Source organism: Dipodomys merriami, unplaced genomic scaffold (genome assembly GCF_024711535.1).
Source record: "Dipodomys merriami isolate MVZ:Mamm:240054 unplaced genomic scaffold, mDipMer1.0.p SCAF_1979, whole genome shotgun sequence".
In the NCBI taxonomy this organism is placed as follows: Eukaryota; Metazoa; Chordata; class Mammalia; order Rodentia; family Heteromyidae; genus Dipodomys; species Dipodomys merriami.
This window is the reverse complement of record NW_027203358.1, coordinates 42678-59187: the sequence shown is the minus strand read 5'-3', so window position 1 is coordinate 59187 and position 16510 is coordinate 42678. Positions and strand designations below refer to the sequence as shown.

The window sequence follows — 16510 nt, the reverse complement described above, 5'->3', positions numbered from 1 at the left end:
GGTGGCAAGGAGTCTGGTGCTAGCAGATGGGCAGCTTTCAGTGCAGGGTGTAGCTGATTCCTGCATGGACTGAGGGGGCCCTGACTGGATACAGAACGAGGCCATTTTCTCCTTCCAGTTCTCTGTATGGCGTGTTTCTTTATAACTGGGATGCAAAGGCTGACAATTCTGCCCGCCCCACCAGTGATAGCTGTTCCTAGCATGCATGTGCACACAGACATGCCCACCGTCAACATTTTCAGTATTCCATTCACCTTAGTATTGTCACCAGGGAACACAGTGTGGCTCCCAGCCATGGCAAAAATGAACATTGAGGGCTGGGAAGGTGGCTCAGTGATAGAGTGCTTGCCTGAGGCCCTGGGTTTGATTCCTCAGCACCACATAAGCAAAAAGAAAAAAGCTGGAAGTGGTGCTGTGGGGCAAGTGGTAAAGTGCTAGCCTTGAGCTGAAGAGCTAAGGGACAGTGCCCAGGCCCAGAGTTCAGGTCCCACGACAGGACTTCCCCCCCCTAAAAAATGAACATTGAGCCTGGTTGTCAGGGTCGCCTGGAGGAGGGGTGTGTGGCTTTTAAATGGAAGGTTGGGGTGGGGGAAATCACTTGGGGAAAAAATGGCAAGATGTTGGTTATGGGGACTGAAAGGAGGTACCCATCGCCTGGACAGGGGGGATGGGGAAAGAGAGCTACCTCTCCACATCAGGGAATTGTCTGTGGGCAAGGAAAGCTTCTGTCCCTTCTGCTCCCTGAGGGTACAAAGAGGCTCCCGATGACTTCCCTCTTCCTCCTTTTGTGGGTGCCCCAGTATTGGGGCTTGAACTCAGTGCCTAGGTGTTATCCTTTAGATTTTCCTGTGCTCCAGGCAGCTGGTGCCTTACCATTTGAGCCAAAGCTCCGCTTTCAGATATATATATACACATATGTATTTATATCTGTATATATGTGTATATACATATGTACAAATACATGTATATGTATATATACAGATATATATTCAAATATATATTATGAAAACTTTATTTATTTAATATATTTTTGTAAAGATACTGTACAGAGGGTTACAGTTACATGAGTAAGGTAATGAGTACATTTCCCATGGAAGCATTGTTACTTCCTCCTCTGTTTTTCCCATACCATCCCTTCCCTCCCTACCGGCCCACTCCTCCCACCCCCCCCAGAAGTTGTAAACTTCATTTTCAACACAATTTCTTGTACACCTCATTGTCACAATGGGTCAACCTGTATCTTTATTTCAGCATTTTGTTATTTCCCTTCCCTTCCCCAAATTAGAAAATTGTATATACAAGATGCAGGGCACTACAATCAATGAACCAGGGGTTATACCAATGGGGAAAGAACAGACAAAACAAACAAAAAAATCACATAGTACATTATACATACATTAAAATAACAGCAAGAAAGATAAAACCTCTTGTTTCCCTATCTTGGGGGGGGGGAGGCGGAGTTAATTTCACTTAGCATCATATTATATGGTCATATGACAGGCTTTTTTCTAACCTGGGCTTTGAACTAAGATCATCAGATCTCAGCTCAGATTAAAAGTGTGAGCCACCCATGCTTGGCTTTGCTCAGAATTTTTATCCCAAGGGTCTTCTGCCAGCTCTCATTTGTCTGGGGGAGGAGGAGACACCAGTGGGAAAAGGAATGTGAGCTTTTGGTGGAGGGGGCTAGTGAAGCTAGAACTTTCTGGAAGATGGAGTTCTTTATCTCCATCAGGGCTTCAATGCTTTGGACTTCCAGTATCCACAATCACTTTTTGGGGGGGCTGTAAGTGGGGATTGAACTCAGGGCCTGGATATTGATCTTTAGGCTAGCACTCTACTACATGAGCCATAGCTCCACTCCCATCATTTTGGTGTAAATTGGAGATAAGAGTCTTATAAATTTTCCTGCTTAGGCTAGCTTTGAACCTTGAGCCTCAGATCTCAGTTTCCTGAGTAGCTTGGATTACAGGCCTGAGCCACCAGTGCCCAGCTTACAATGACTGTTTAGTGAGAGGTAGCTATAGGCAGCCTGTAGGTAGATGACTTGTTAGATGGGTTTGGTTTAGTACCAGCGAATTGTTCCTGGAACTTAAGCTTGGAGCTTGGGTGCTGTCCCTGAGTTTTTGTGCTCCGGGCTGCTGCTCTATCACTTGAGCCTCAAGTCTACCTCCAGCCTTTTGGTTAATTGGAGATGAGAGTCTCATGAATTTTCAGGATGGCTTTGAATCATGGTCCTCAGATCTCAGCCTCCTGAGTAGCTAGGATTACAGGCATGAGCCACTGGTGCCTGACTTAAAAATGAGATATTTTCACATGCAATTCACATGTGTTTCTGGCTCCTCTGGGACACCAGATTTTTTTGATAACATTGGTCTTTTTTTGCCAGTCCTGGGGCTTGAACTTAGGACACTGTCCCTGAGCTTCTTTTGATCAAGGCTAGCATGCTACCACTTGAGCCATGGCACCACTTCCGGCTTTTCTATTTATGTGGTACTGAGGAATTGAACCCAGGACTTCATGCATGATAGGCAAGCACTCTATCATTAAGTCACATTTCAAGCCAATATTGATCCTTATACGTCTTCAGTAGTATACTATGAGAAATTGGTTTGTGTGTGTGTGTGTTTGTGCATGCATGCATGTGTGTGCATATGTGTGTGTACATATGAATGAGTATACACCTTGCTTTGCACTTGCCCAGAGCTCTCTAGTTCCAGACCTCTTGACCTGTCTAGCCATTTTAATACTTGATGGCCCAATCATTTATGACACCTGATCCAGGCAATCATTTAACCTTAGAAGTAAGTACATGAGGCCCAGATAAGGTGTGTGACTTTATCAGAGTCACACAGCCTCCTCCACAGACAGAGTAGGCATTGTTTACATAATATGAAGTGGCCCTGTGGCTCAAGTGGTAGAGTGCCAACTTTGAGCAAAAGAAACAAAAAGTGCAAGATCCTGAGTTCAAATCCTAGTACTGACACAAAAGACAAGGCTTTCTCTGCATCTCTATGTTATGGCATCTCATTTACCTCAGAGATGATCGTTGTTAAGATTCCTGAGTGCTTACTTCAACATTTTATTTGGATGAATCTAATAAATTCTTTCTCCCCCAGTATTTTAACACAACAGTAATTAGGCCACTCATGGTGTGTGCAGACCTCTTCAATTTTTGCTTAACATTTTTGCTTTCATTTCAGCACACAGGACTCTTTCATTTATCTCTTTTTTTGGCCGGTTGTGGGGCTTGAACTCTGGGCCTGAACACTGTCCCTCAGCATTTCAGCTCAAGCCAAGTGCTCTACCACTTGAGCCACAGTGCCACTTCTGGTTTTCTGGTGGTTTATGGAAGATATGCCAGCCTAGGCTGGCTCTGAACTGTGACCCTCAGATCTCAGCTTCCTGAGTAGCTAGGATTACAGGTGTGAGGCACTGGCACCTGGCTTTATTTATCTTTGATGGTTGCTTATGACAGATGAACGTAGGCTATTAGTCAGGACCAACAAAGTTAATCCACTAAGAAGCACAGACAAGAAACTTCTTAGATTTTGTGGATCCTAGGATCTCTGGACCTACTCTTCTTCCTTCCTCTTCTTTTGAACACTGCTTTAACAATGCAAGGATTATCACTAGCTCACACCAACAGTCTGATGGGGCTACTACCTCTGGTCTCAAATCACAGCTCATTTACTCAGGCCTAAGGTAGAAAAAACAAAATGTATCTACCAGACACTTTGGGGACACATTTCAAGCAAAATCGTGACCAGTCTTGCCTCAACCTTTGCATCTATGAGTAAGAGAAGAAATCATGTGGAGACAGTGATTCACAGACTCCGGGCTATTCAGTGGGTACAGCAGAGCTGCTGGAAGCTCTTCAGTCATTCCTTCAGAGAGCTCTGTCCATTGTGATGAAGATTTGTCCCCTGCTAGAGGCTTACCTGGAACTTGTCTTGGAATACAAAATTGGAAAGACTCACCATTTTCTCAATTTGAGAGAGAGGCTCAGAGCATAGCCGCACCCCTCCCCCCAATGCTGCTTTATCACTTTCCTCCTTTTTTTTTTTTTGGTACCACTTCTGTTGTTCACAGTCTTTGGTGATAGCCCTGCTACCCACACTTTTAGGGCCAAGAAGTGGATCCATGTGGAATGGAGGGGAAAGGAGTTGTTTCATCACTTTGGAGGCTTCTGGCTACCATGAACAGAACCCTGTGGCACAAATGAATTTAAATAAACAACATCAGATATATACCACGTGCAGGTACAGAAGGAGGGATGTGTCAAGATAAGACGCAGACAGTAGCTGGGTGGGGATGCATCATGGTTTATTTTGGCATATCTATTCAACATATTAAGTCCATCTTTGGGAATAAGATGGTGGCCTTGCTCTAGGAGACATTGTCTGCTGTTGCTTCACAGAGACAGGAAACTTCTCCCCTCCTCCCTTACACCCTTGACATGCATTCCCTCATTCGCCAGAACTGCATCACCTGGCCAATTGCTGAGCCAATCATTGATAAGAGGAATTTAGAAAACAAGCCCTGGCTGAGAAAAATTCTCTGGGGTTGAACAGATAGCTGTTTGGGCTGCCACTGCCCTTTTTAAAAATTCACTGTGTATTTTTGTTTGTCAAGCAGATCACATCTGGGACACTGGCAGAGAGGAAAGTGGGTAGAACTTTTCTTCTTCAGGGGAGAGATAGGGAGAGTTCTTTCTCTGCAAATCCCTTATCTGAGCAAACCTAGGTCCTGGGAATGAATGGACTCGGAGGAAGGCATTAGAGTGACAGGGAGGAAGAGGAAGAGGTGTAGCTTCAGAGTGAAGCCCGCCTCCTACTTCCTTTTCCATCTTTCTTTACTTTTTCTTCTTCTAAAGTTTCTGTTCTCTGCAGAGACCCAAGCATCCAGAATAGAAGCTCCCAATAGATTTATCTACTCATTTATCCTTCTCTGGGAACAATTGCTTTGTTAGCAGTGAAAAGATTTTTTCACCCAATCTTTGTTTTCACACTTGTGGGCTTTCTGCTTATTATTGGTTGTTTTTTTTGTTGTTTTGTTTTGTTTTCTTGCTTTTCCTTTTTGTACCAGTCCTGGACACTGTCTCTGAATTATTTTTTGCTCAAGGCTGGCACTCTACCACTTGAGTCACAGCTCCAATTCTGGTGGTTTCTTTTGTTAAATTTTTTGGGGGGGTCCGGTCATGGGGCCTGAACTCTGGGCCTGGGTGCTGTCCCTCAGCTCTTCAGCTCAAGGCTAGCGCTCTACCACTTGAGCCACAGTGCCACTTTCTGGCTTTTTTTCTTTTTGCTTATGTTGTGCTTAGGAATTGAACCCAGAGCCTCAGGCATGCAAGGCAAGCGCTCTACCACTGAACCACCTTCCCAGCCCTGGTGGTTTCTTTTGGTAGTTAATTAAAAAAGAAGAGTCTCACAGGCTTTCCTACCCAAGCTGGCTTTGAACTGCGATCCTTAGATCTCAGCCTCCTGAGTAGTTAGGATGACAGCGGTGAGCCACAGGCTCCTGGCTCTGCTGATTATATTTTAAGCTTAAAATGGAAAAGCTTCTCTTTGAAATCTTCGCTTATGTGTCAAATGTCACTGGAGAGTTGGAACCAATTTACCATGTGTTTATATCATTTCATTCATTCCCTAATGCATTAATTCATTCATAATCCTGTAATATCATAAGCACAAGTCCAATGCTGGCCCTTCTTTCTTGCCATAGGGGGGATTTGGGCATGCCCTTTGAGGCCAGACTCCCAGGAGAGTCAAATGAAGAAATACCAAGGACTGAGGCAAGTACTGAGAAATATAGTCCCCAAATTCCTTCCATGGAATTTTGCTCCAGAATCCATGCTGCCTAAATCCTGGAATAGGTCACCTGCCTAATCTTGTTTCACAGACAAAGTTGGCACAAGTCAGCTGATGCTTTCTGTTGATCTCTCCTCCACATCTTCAGGAAGGAGACCACATAATTACATGACCAGAAGATCATGTGACCGTGTGACCACACGTCTCTTTCGCTGCTCCAAAGATAGCAGACACGTGGGATGGGGAACCACATTGGTTTCTGCATCAGGCTGACTCATTCCTTCTGTCTCTACTCCTTTCCAGCATCACAAATCTTGAGATAATGTTTGCTTGTTCTTCAGTTTTCTGGTCTACCTAATGGGAACAAAGATAATGTTTACCTCACAGGGTGATTGCAAAGCTAACTCATGGGAAGTCTCTGGTCTAGGCCCTGCCTCTAACAGTGCTCAATACACTGTATTCTTTTTCCTATCTGAAAGTGTATTTTGGTCCCAAACAGTACTATTTTCATAAGCAGAGAAGCATGATCATATGCTGTTGCTGTTCAGAAGGAGGTCATCAGCAAAAGGTTGTTGCTCAGACTGGGTCTCTCTCCTGCTTGGGGGCTCGAGTTGTTTGGTCACCCCATGCCTGTCGCTCCCTCAACATGTTAGAATTGAGCTGCATGTCTCACTTTGAACTATGATTATTGCCAGTAAACACTGGGCATAAACTGCATTGGAAATGATTCTTGAAGAGTTTAGTGGGACAGAAAATACACAAATGCAGAACATAGGCAACTAGACTAAGAGCCTTGACCATTGCCAAATGTAGAGTAGCAAAGAGATCAAGGAGAAAACTCCATGATTATTTCATCCACATGAGTCTCTCTGCCTTCGCTTGTGTGTGTGTGTGTGTGTGTGTGTGTGTGTGTGTGTGTGTGTGTGTGTGTGTTTAAAAGAGACAATATTATGATGATATTATATTGTGCTATAGATCCCCCAGATTAGTACCCACAGACGGTTTTGCTTGACCCACAGAAGATTTTAGACTTTCAAATTAGTTTGTCAGGTCTGGTGCCTGTGGCTCACACATGTCATCCCAGATACTCAAGAGGCTGAGATCTGAGGATCAAGGTTCAAAGCAAGCCTGAGCAGACCAACTGGAGAGGCTCTTATCTCCAATTAATCAGCAAAAAAGACAGAGGAAGAGGTGTGGTTCAAGTTGGTAGAGCACCAATCTTGAATTTTTTAAAAAGCTAAATCAGAGCATGAAAACCTGAGTTCAAGTTTCAGTGCCCACTACCACACACAAATTAGTTTTCAACATTTAAAGAATAGATGGTTTCATTCTGCATCTGGAGGAATAGATAGCTGGAGTTGAAAATTGCTACCATTAAAAAATGTCATTCTAGCTGGGAGCTGGTGGCTCACATCTGTAATCCTAGCTACTCAGGGGGCTGAGATCTGAGGATCTCGGTTCAAAGCAAGCCGGGGCAGGAAAGTCTGTGAGACTCCTATCTCCAATAAACCACCCGAAAACCGGAAGTGGCGCTGTAGCTCAAGTGGTAGAGCGCTAGCCTTGAGCTGAAGAGCTGAGGGACAGCGCCCAGGCCCAGAGTTCAAGCCCCATGACTGACAAAAAAAGAAAAAACATCCTTGTAATTATAAAATAAATGATGCACAGAGGGGTTACAGTTCCATAAGTCAAGTCATGAGGACAATTCTTCTTAGCCAGTGGTCACCCCTTCCCATGCTCTCTTGCAGTGTTTCCTCCACTCCCATCTCCACCAGTAAGTTGGATAGTTCATTTAAAAGTGTCCATTGAGTACTGTTACAGCATTGGTTCACCCTTTGTCCCTCCATTTCTATGCCTCCAACTTCCCACCATTTGAAAGGCCAGAAAGGTGATTGGGGGGGGCAGGGGAAAGGGGGCGCTACATTTCCTGGAACTTCATCTCCACTCACCCATATGGCTCAGTGGAGTTTGCTGCCTGCATCCCTGAGCAGATCATCTGCTTAGCATGATCCAGATTCTTCTGAGGGTTCTAACTACAGCAAGGCTTGCTCCATTCTTCCAGCCAAAAGGGGAAATAAAGGCAGATTGATATTTTCCTGTCTGTCTGACATTTCACCCCCTGTCCCAGAAAGAATGTGTATCATTAACTTTATTGATCATAACAGCCATTATTTAGTAGAATTTAGGATGATTTCAGCACCTTCTCTCAATGGATTCTTTTGAATTGTAGGCATTAACTTCTCCCACTTGGTAGAAGAGGAGACAGAAGTTCAAAGAAGCTAAGGAATTTACTGGGCCAACCTCTGATGCAGATTGACTGACAAAACACAACCCCCTGCCCTGGAACATTAAGTAAATATGATAAACTGTACTTCTCTTCTGTTCTTTATCATATCTAAACTGCTACAGGCAAAAGAAATAATAATCCTTGGAGAAGTATAAGATGTTATAGTTGTCTAAAATGGTTCTCATATGGGGCTGGGAAGGTGGCTCAGTGGTAGAGTGCTTGCCTGCATGCATGAGACCCTGTGTTCTATTCCTCAGCACCACATAAGCAAAAAGAAAAAAATCTGGAAGTGGTGCTGTGGCTTAAGTGGTAGAGCGCTATCCTTGAGCTGAAGAGCTGAGGGACAGCGCCCCGGCCCAGAGTTCAGGCCCAACGACCAGACCCAAAATTTAAAAAAATGGTTCTCATACAACAAAAAGAGATGACTATAAGGTCAACAATTAAATTAAAACAATCCTTTGAAAGACTCATATTACTTAAAGAATAACCTAGATAATCATGTATTTACTACTGAAATTAAGTTTTGAATGTATAAAAATGGCACTGAAGCAATAGAGAATGGCCCTAGTTCTCTCTAACCAAATAGACTTAGGGTCCCATATGCAGTTCCCCCAAGAGATAGACAATAACGAATAAACAAACATGCAGAGAATCACAGGAATTTGCACACACAAAGATGGAAAATCTCAAAGTCCACCCCCTGACCCCTCATGGCAGTGCTGTTAAGCATTGAAAGGGGCCCACTGCTTGTGTCTTCAGGAACACCAGCCAATCTCAAAAGGCAGACACAGAAAACTCCCATAGCACTGGACACAGACCGGGCAGAGACCAAGACCAGAGACCAGGCACAGCAACACCCAGTCAGAGACAGCTCCCACTGCCCCACTGCTCAGCCCACAATTGATATGAAGGAACATAGTGGCCTACCAACCTGAAATCTGCAACAATAGATACAGAAATCTGCCACAGCACTGACAGTCATCCAAAACCAGTTCTAGGATCAGTAAGTATCAGGCTGGAGCCACTCACCCCACACAGGAGACCAGTACTGCAGCACTGGTTAGTGACCCACAGAGGTTGATCTGGACCTCTCTCCCTGCTAAGAAGGAACAACACACTTGAAGCACACAAAGAGGCCTGAGCCCTTCCATATTCCCACCACCCCAACTGCTGGCTTCCAGTGGAAGGCTACAGGAACTCCAACTAGACAGGTGCTAGGACCCTGTATCCCCCATAGCACTGGCTATCCAGAGAAAGGTCAGTGTGAGAACCAACGTTCACTCACCCACAGGGACATGCCCCCTCATCCCAGAGTAGTCCAAATCTCGGCCCTCCCTAACAGACAAGTCAGGCACTGGTAGAGGGCTCTCCTGTCAGAAAACACAAACATGTGTGCTAACCAGCCACCTGTAGAGCATTTCCACCAGGAACAGCCAAGTGAATGCATGCACCAGCCCTATACAGGAGTGCAAGCTGCCTAGGTGCCAAACCCTGACGAGAACTGCAGGCCCATTAAACATTTGCAGGTCAAATCACAGGTACATGCTGTCCACCAACAGAGCACACCCTTGTTGGTAGCTGCAGCACTGAACCCTGCCAGGACCCACTGGTCCCTGTCTGGAACTGCAAAAAGAGTAAATGTATGAGTAACAGGCAGAGCACATGTAAACACATACAAGATGCACCAGACCAACTGCTGGTCACTTGTTGGAAGAGAACCAACCCAGGGCCAAGGCACAAAAAAAGCCCTGTGCACAGTGAGGACCCCAATCCTTCTGAAGCCAATGCCTAACCCAGACTCCTGAAGCTAACTTCAGTCCCCGCTGCAGACCAGACCAAGCTCCTTTCAGTTATCCCAGGGCTGATTATGCACACAGGTGCTAGCCAGCTTGGGGACCCTGCTTCAGTTACCCTACCCAGTGTAAACCAGCCCAGGCAAAGTGAAGGCTGTTGGTACCTGACAGGCAAAAATTGGGCCAACAGACAAAGATTAGACTACAGCACCGACAATCCCTGAACCCAAATGCATATACCAAAAGGAAAGATTACAAGAGTCATGGACAGTCAAGAAAACAAACCAAATCCAAAAGCCAGCAGCAATCCAGGAAAGAACTACAGTAACAAGGAAGAAGAAATGGAGGACAAAGGAACCAGTAAAGAAATGATGGCCAAATTGGCCAATGAAATAAAAGGGAAGATGGAAAAGCAATTTCAAGAACACAAAAAGAAATATCAAAGAAATTCCAACACTTCAAAAAAGATACAGACAAAAATAGACACAGTATATACCTCATTAAAAGATAGAATTAACAATGAGACCTGATATAGGAACCATAAGTTGTCAATTTCCACAATGCAAACCATAATGGAAGCTATAGGTAACATAATAAGTGAGATGGAAAATAGAATATCAGGAGTTGAGGATAAAACAGAGAATCTGGAACAGCAATTAATAGGTATGGAAAAAAGAACTCAAAAATTACCAAAAGGAAATCCAAGAATTGGCAGAAAAAGCCAAGAACTCAAATCAACATATAAACTGGGATAGGTGAGATGGAAAAATTTCAAAAGAGTAATGGAACACCTATTCAATAAGATCATTACAGAAAATTTCCCCAATCTTAAGAGAGAAAATCTCACCTGCATAACAGAAGCATATAGAACACCTAGTAGACACGATCCTAGAACACTTCTATACATATCATAGTAAAACCATTAGACCTGAGTAGCAAGGAACTGATTTTAAATGCCACAAAATCAAAGAAGGAATTACATTACAATGGAAAAATCAAAATCGCTGAGGACCTTTCCACATAAACCCTCAATGCAAAGAGCCTGATAATGTAGTTTCCAACAACTGCCTACTCAAATTGGTGTACCCAGAGAAGCTATCGAAATGAAAACCTTTCATGACAAAAATTAAAGAAATTCATGAACACTAAACCCACACTGCAAAAAATAATAAAAGAAGAATAAAATCTGAAGAAAACAATTAAGATCAGGGAATCATATCAGACAGAAATCACTAGAAGATCAATTTAGTAAGTGCAGGGAAAGGAAAGAAGCAACAAGAAAACAAGAAAATGGCAGATAACATAACACATCTCTCTCTAATAATCCTAAACATTAACACACTCAAATTCTCCAATCAAAAGAAAAAGAACTACAGACTGGCTCAGAAAAGAAGATCCATGGGGGAGTTAGGGGGTGAGGGGAGATGGGAAGGAATGGGAAGGGATGGGAAGGGGAAACAAAGGAGGAGGCAACAATACTTGATAATAAATGTACTCATTACTTTGCCCATGTAATTGTAACCCCTCTGTACAGTATTTTCACAATATAAATAAATAAATAGCAAAAAAAGAAAGAAAACAAGATCTATTAATTTATTGTCTCCAAGAGACCCATCTCACAGCCAAAGTAAAAACAAACTCCAAGTCATGTTATGGAAAAGATCTTCCACCCAAATGTACCCTGTAAGAAGGCAGTAGTCACCATATGGATATCTGATAAAAAACAGACTTCTCATTAAAATCAGTACAAAAAGACAATGTAGGTCCCTACATATTAATAAAGGGAATGATCCATAAAGAGAAAATCATAGTGGTCAATGTCTGTGCACCAAACAATAGCGCATCTAAATGTGTTAAACAAAAACTCTTGGATTTACAGAACAAGAAAGACCCAAACAAAATAATAGTGGGAGAGTTTCACACTCCATTCTCACCAAAGGACAGGTCAATCAAACAAAACAAGCCAAGAAGCCTCTGAACTAAATGACACCATAACCTCTTCTCAGTAGCTTGTGGAACATTCTCCAAAATAGATAATTTTATAGTTCACATAAAGAACCTAAACAAATAAAGAGAATTGACATAATCCCTTGCATCCTATTAGACCATAGTGGAATTAAACTAGTTTGTAAGAACAAAGCATACTGTAGAAATTAGTCAAATACAGGGAGGCTGAACAGCACACTACTGAGTAAGACCTGGGTCACAGAAGAAATTAGAAAGTTCTTCCAATTCAATGAAAATGGAAACACATCACAACAGCACCTCTGGGATACAGCAATAACAGTGCTGAAGGGAAAGACCTAAGCATAAAGAAAACAGAAGCAGCTCAAGTAAATAATCTCATGATATAATTAAAATTGCTAGAAAAGGAAGAAAAAAGTTAAATCTAAAGGGAGAGAGATGTTAAAAAAGGTTATGGCAGAAATCGAGATAGAAATTTTTTAAATATACCTGAAATTAATACAACAAAAAGCTTCTTCTTTAAAAAGTGATTAAATTGACAGACCACTTGTGAGGTTACCAAAAATGAAGAAGGAGGAGGAGGAGGAGGAGGAGGAGGAGGAGGAGGAGGAGGAGGAGGAGGAGGAGGAGGAGGAGGAGGAGGAGGAGGAGGAGGAGGAGGAGGAGGAGGAGACAAAACAACAAGATCTGGGATGCCACATGAAAAATTACAAAGTAGGCTTCATCCCACAGATGCAAGAAACATACACAAGATATATACATACATACCTACATGCCACATATGCAAATCCATAAATGCAATTCAGCACATCAACAGAGCCAAGATCAAGAACCACATGATCATCTCAACCGATGTACAAACAGCCTTTGACAAAATCCATCCACTCCTATTCAAAGAATATAAGGCACTTATATTCAAAGAACAGAAGGAAAATTCTTTAAAGCAACAAAAGTAATATATCATAGACCAACAGCCAAAAGAATACTACATGGGGAAAAACTAAAACCATTTTCCCTAAAATCAGAAACAATGCATAGATGCCCACTTTCTCCATTCTGCTTCAATATGGTTACAGGATCCTTAGCCAGAGAAGTAAGGCAAGAAAAGCACATTCAAGGGATCCACATAAGGACAGAAGAAATGAAACTATCCTTATTTGCAGATGACATGCTGTTATACCTGAAGGACCCCAAATACTCCACTCCCAAACTCATAATAGACCACTTCAGCAAAGTAGCAGGATACAAAATTAATCCACAAAAATGAGCAACCTTTGTGTATGCCAACAATGCTCAAGCAGAAAGGGAAATCATGAAAACAACACAATTTGCAATAGCCTCAAATATATATATATATATATAGGAATTAACCTAACCAAAGATGTAAAAGATCTATTTAGTAAAAACTATATACATCTAAAAAAGAAATCAGACACTAGGAAAGTGAAAGACCTCTCATGTTCTTGGAGAGGTACAATCAATATTGTGAAAAAGGCTATACTGCCAAGCACCAGTAGCTCACACTTGTAATCCTAGCTACTCAGGAGGCTGAGATCTGAGGATCACAGTTCAAAGCCAGCTCAGGCAGGACCAAGGCCCCGAGTTCAAGCCCCATGACCAACCAAAAAAAAAATGAAAAAAAAATGGCCCAATAATATAAACATTCAATGAAATCCCCACCAAAATCCCAATGGTGTTCTTTACTGAAATAGAGAAAACAAATAAAAAAATTCATGTGGAACAACAAAAGACCTAAAATAGGCAAAGAAATTCAAGTTCTACAAGGAGCCATGGTAATAAAAACAGCTTGGTATTAGTACCAAAATAGAACCAAAGACCAATGAGATTAGAAGACCTAGAAATAACACCACATACTTTCAGTTATCTGATATTCAACAATGGATCCAAATACATACAGTAGGGAAAACATAGCCTCTTCAACTATTGGTGCTGGAAAAACCAGGAAGCCACATGCATGTTTGTCAACATGCACTAACATCAATTCAAAATGGATTAAAGACCTCAACCTCAGACTCAAAACTCTGAAACTACTGTAAGACAGTGTAGGAGAGACTTTAGAACTTATAGGCTCAGGCAGGAATTTCCTAAATCAAATCCCAGGGGAACTACAGATTGGAGAAAGACTGGACAAATGAAAAGACATAGGTACTAAACAAGGAAGACAGCCAATCAATTGGGAAAAATCTCTACCAGCAATACATCAGACAAGGCCTAATATTCCATATAAACAGGGAACTCAAGAAACTAAGCCCCTCCCAAGTCTAATAAACCAATCACTAAATGGGCAATGGACCTCAAAGGAGGTTTCTTAGAATACAAGGTAAAAATGGCAAAGAAACTGTCATCCCTGGCCATAAAGGAAATTTAAATCAAAACAGTCCTGAGATACCATCTCACCCCAGTTAGACTGGTCAATATTCTGAATTCAGACAAAAACAAATGCTGGCGGGGATGTGGAGAAAAAGGAACCTATTGCACTACTGGAGGGTGTAAACTAATACAACCACTCTGGAAAGCAGTCTGGAGGTTCCTCAAAAAACTAAACATAGACCTTCCCAAAATCCAGCCATACCACTCCTAGGCATTTACTCTGAGCATCATGAACCAGAATATGAACAGGATACCTGCACATCCAAATTCATTGCTGCAATATTCACAACCTCCCACAAGAAGCACTCAGATGTCCCACAACAGATGAATGGATACAAAAAATGTGGTACCTATAGCCAATGGAATTTTAAACAGCCATTACAAAGGATAAAATAATGGCATTTGTAGGGGAATGGATGTAACTAGAACAAATCATGTTGAGCAAGGTAAGCCAAGATTATGGAGACAAAAGGTGCATGAGCTGGGCGTCAGTGGCTCACGCCTGTAATCCTAGCTACTCAGGAGGATCACAGTTCAAAGCCAGCCCGGGCAGGAAAGACTGTGAGACTCCTATCTCCAATAAACCACTAGAAAAATGGAAGTGGCGCTGTAGCTCAAGTGGTAGAGCACTCGCCTTGAGCTGAAGAGCTGAGGGACAGCGACCAAGCCCAAAGTTCAAGCCTCATGACCAACAACAGCAACAAAAAAGGTGCATGTTCTCTCTGATATGCAGATGTTAGATTTAAAGCACAACAAGATATGATCAAGTATACAGGGTTCTAGACACAGATATATAGTGAGACCAAAAGAGGATAGCCTTAGGAGAAAAGCACCAAAATGTAATACACAAGCAGCTCTTCATATATATATATATATATATATATATATATATATATATATATATATATATATATATGTATATATATATAAATCATAGACATATATATAAAATCATACACATATTGAAAAGAACTCCAAAGAAAACAAAGGACCTTTTCTTAATTTGTCTTATCATTTTTAGATGACTCTATTTTTTTACCTCATATATGGTGTATTCACATGCATATGTGAAAGAAGGTGGGGACAGAGCACAGAATCAGTGGAAGACAAGTAAAAATAGATAGCAGTGGGGCTCATCAACTGCATTGGACATTGATGTAAGTGAACCAAGCAACTAGTGGAGGAGATGGAAAGAAAGGCAAGAGAGAATGAGGGAACAGATGATACTAAGGAAAAGGAAAGAAATGTACTTATCACCTGACATATGTAAATGTAACCTCACTGTATATCACATCTAAAACATCAATAAAGTAATTTTTTAAAGCTATGTATAATGGGGAATGGTAATACTCAGCACTGTGGAGGCAGAAGCAAGGGGACTGCAAGTTCAAAGCCATCTCTACAGTAAAATTTTTTGTCTCAAAAAAACAAAAAAAGGATATGGATGTTACAGGTCTTGATAGACCATGTGAGGTTCTGGGTTAGATCTCTAGCACAAAACAAAACAAAACAACAACAACAAGAACTAGTCTTTGTATAATTAATTTACAGTGATAATTACTGAAAGAAATGGCCTATATAGGGCTGGGAAGGTGGCTCAGTGGTAGAGCGCTTGCCTTGCATGCATGAGGCCCTGGTTTCGATTCCTCAGCACCACATAAGCAAAAAGAAAAAAAACCCAGAAGTGGCACTGTGGCTCAAGTGGTAGAGTGCTAGCCTTGAGCTGAAGAGCTGAGGGACAGCGCCCAGGCCCAGAGTTCAGGCCCCACGACTGGACCCAAAAATAAATAAATTAATTAAAATGCCAAAAAATATTAAAAAAAAAGAAATGGCCTATATAAATAAAAACCAAGAAAGAAACCAACTAAAATGGTGCACAATAGAATCTGGCAGGGGGGAAAACTACAAAGGAAACATCACATCTGCAAAATCTGGTTTCAAGAAACATTAGTATGTATAAAAATCTTCAATATATAATTAATTTTTTAAAAAAGTTTTTAATTCCTCCTAAAACCTCTAGACCAAATTTTTTTTTCACTGAAGAATTCTGTCAGGTGATTTTGACACAGTAAATAATTTTACAATAAATGATGTCCTAGGAGTTGGCACTTGTAGTTATAAAATGTGGCATGGGAAAATTGGGAGGGAGCAGAGGAAGGGGTGATATTGTCCAAAAGAAATGGACTCATTAATTGCCTTATGAAATTGTAACCATTCTGTACATCAACTATATAATTATAAAAATATTTTTAAATATGCCAAGTTAAAAA

General features: G+C 41.7%; 1 long non-coding RNA gene across 13 annotated transcripts in view; it reads right to left on the bottom strand.

Annotated features, from left to right (window-relative positions):
• Positions 1 to 4306: 4306 nt before the first annotated feature.
• Positions 4307 to 16510, bottom strand: part of LOC138831465 (uncharacterized) — a 44221-nt gene continuing 32017 nt past the window's right edge. For 9 of the 13 annotated variants that reach the window (XR_011373323.1, XR_011373318.1, XR_011373328.1 and 6 more), the window contains 2 exons: positions 7754 to 7923; positions 4307 to 6161 (listed from right to left, as the gene is read on the bottom strand). This is a non-coding gene — a long non-coding RNA (uncharacterized lncRNA). Of the gene's footprint in view, positions 6162 to 7753; positions 7924 to 12617; positions 12737 to 16510 lie in introns of all 13 variants that reach the window. The other 4 variants (XR_011373326.1, XR_011373321.1, XR_011373329.1 and 1 more) reach the window with 3 other exon arrangements.